The sequence below is a fragment of the Palaemon carinicauda genome, chromosome 4 (assembly GCF_036898095.1).
Source record: "Palaemon carinicauda isolate YSFRI2023 chromosome 4, ASM3689809v2, whole genome shotgun sequence".
Lineage (NCBI taxonomy): Eukaryota > Metazoa > Arthropoda > Malacostraca > Decapoda > Palaemonidae > Palaemon > Palaemon carinicauda.
The window spans coordinates 163,973,652-163,976,151 of NC_090728.1; the positions used below are offsets into that span (position 1 = coordinate 163,973,652).

At 33.6% G+C, this 2,500-nt stretch overlaps 1 protein-coding gene across 5 annotated transcripts in view; it reads left to right on the forward strand.

The window, feature by feature from the left end:
* Tomosyn (syntaxin-binding protein tomosyn) overlaps positions 1 to 2,500 on the forward strand; it is a 772,563-nt gene that overhangs the window by 462,661 nt on the left and 307,402 nt on the right. The window lies entirely within an intron of this gene.

The following is a 2,500-nucleotide window of genomic DNA, read 5'->3' on the forward strand; positions in this document are numbered from 1 at the left end:
GGTATTACAATGTGATACCATTACTTTTTTTTTGTCTCTAGCTCTCTTTCGCACTGATGATAGAATAACCTGTTTAAACTTGTCTTTCCATTTTTAAGATTGTTTGAATTTTTGACATTCTTGCTCTCAACTGATTGCATATAAGCTCGGTATCTGTTGAATAAACCTGACTTACATTCACCTCTCCTCTCTGTTAGCACATAACGTCGACCTCGCACAATTGGTGAAAAAAGCAATAGCATTACATGTATGACCGTGTACGAAACACGTGCTGTACACTTTCATTCAGATCAAGAGAGATGGACATTTATTCTGGTCAGAAATTGTAGAAAGCAGATGCAACTGACGGACGTCTTTAGAAGACTGTAATCTATAGCTTTCCTTCCTTAGTTAGACATCCTGTCAGGCTTTTAAACGGAGAGTCTTTCCTACTAATTCTTATTTGCCAGACCAAAACAGGTAGACATTTTTTTCCAGATTGCGTTAGAAAATTATCCATCGAATTAAATCAATTAGTTTTCATTTTACTTGTTTTATATAAAGATAGATATGCATCTTAAGATATTACAAACCACAATAAGCAGAAGAGCAAGATTGGAAAAAGGTTTCCCAACCCGAGGAAAGATTATATACGAATTGAAATACATTGGCTGCCTGTTAAGGTCAGAATAGAGTTTAAGATATATGCATTGATGCATCAAGTTATAAGAACCGGACGTCCAAAATATCTGTCTTGCTACCATTTCGACACGAGAATAGTTACACATTGTTTTAAGTTATTGGAGGCAATATTTACAGCTAATGTAGGTTCTAGAGCTTTTCAATATGTGGCCACAAGACTATATAACAAGCTCACACTGAGTATTCGAAAGACTGAAGATAATTAAAGCTTTCAAGATGAAATTAAACCTTTTTTTTTTTCAAGTGCTTCGATAATGTTGATTTGAAAATTAACGTGGATTTCGCTGTGATACTCTAAATACGTAAAAATTTTTACGACAAAAATTTTGTAGATCCTGTAGTGTACAGCGTTTCCTTGTGTGATAGGGCCAGGATAACAGCCCATAAAGTAAAGTTTGAAGTTAATTCGTCGTATGGCATTTTTAATTCGGACAATAGTGTCGCTTTTTCAATAGTAAAAAAGGTTACATCTGATGGATGATATTAATGCTACTTTTTATTGTATTTAGATGTAAAGAATCTTTTTTCATCCAATGAGGAGGAGCAATCAATTTGAGAGACGTGCTTTTCAAGACAGGACATTAGTCCTATCCTTCTTGTGTGATAGTATGAAGACTATAAAGTTAATTCATGTATTTATCGTGTTAAGCCAAGAAAAACAAGTAAATTTTTTATAGGCCATTGCTGACTCCTCGGAAAACTGAAAAAAAAAAAATCATTAGAATTTCTCCAAGACTCGAGTTGTATTTCGGCTGTAAGAAAATCCCTTCATATCTAGATTTAAAACCCCTTTTTATCCAAGGTAAACTTTGTGTAAAAACACTAATAACTCTCTCTCTCTCTCTCTCTCTCTCTCTCTCCTCTCTCTCTCCTCTCTCTCTCTCTCTCTCTCTCTCTCTCTCTCTCTCTAGCTTGTATATATCTTCAGGGGATCTTGAACATAATGGGATGGGATTATTAGAGGCGAACCTCAGTGCCACAATGAATAGCCGGATATTTGTTATTTACGCGCGTAGCAGGTAGATACGTTTGTATAGCTGCCAGATAGCGCTAGAATTAAAATTGTGACATTTTGTTACAAATTGTTGGATAAGTAAAAATGCTCAGCTTTGCTTTTTGATTTGTGCTTTTCACTTTTCCAAGGATTTCTAAGTAGCTAGAAACTTTGTAGTAGATAGAATTATGCTATATACCATGGAATGCCAAAATATTTATTGTATAATATTTAGTTTGGCCAAGGCAAAGAGAAACAGACCCATTGGGGCTGGTTGGCTTTATATTATTAAAAGCCTCTCTGTATCAGAAGTTATCTCTTTCGAAGGGATATCATAAGTAAATTCCATTTTCTTTAAAGGTCATATTACCTTGATATAGAATTTCTTAAAGGGCGACACATGGTGGCGTATTGTGTTTTCCAAGCAACGGAAAGTTGGCAGTAATTGCGATTTGCCTAATAAAGGTCCTTTTTGAGAAGAAATACAGTTTAAATCTTGGATTAAATTTTGAATAGGGAAATGTATACGAGGGGAAGCTATTAAAATTATATATATATATACTGTATATATAATTGTTTATATATTTATATATATATATATATACATATATATATATGTATATATATATATATATATATATATATATATATATTTATATATATATATATATATATATAAACGACAAATGCAGTCGTTTCAAGTCCACTGTAAAACGAAGGCCTAAAGAATGCATCGTTTGGGGTTTAGCCAGTTTTCAGCATCACACTGGCCAATGCATATTGATGATAGATGGAGACTTTCGTCTGATCACTCACAGAAAACCT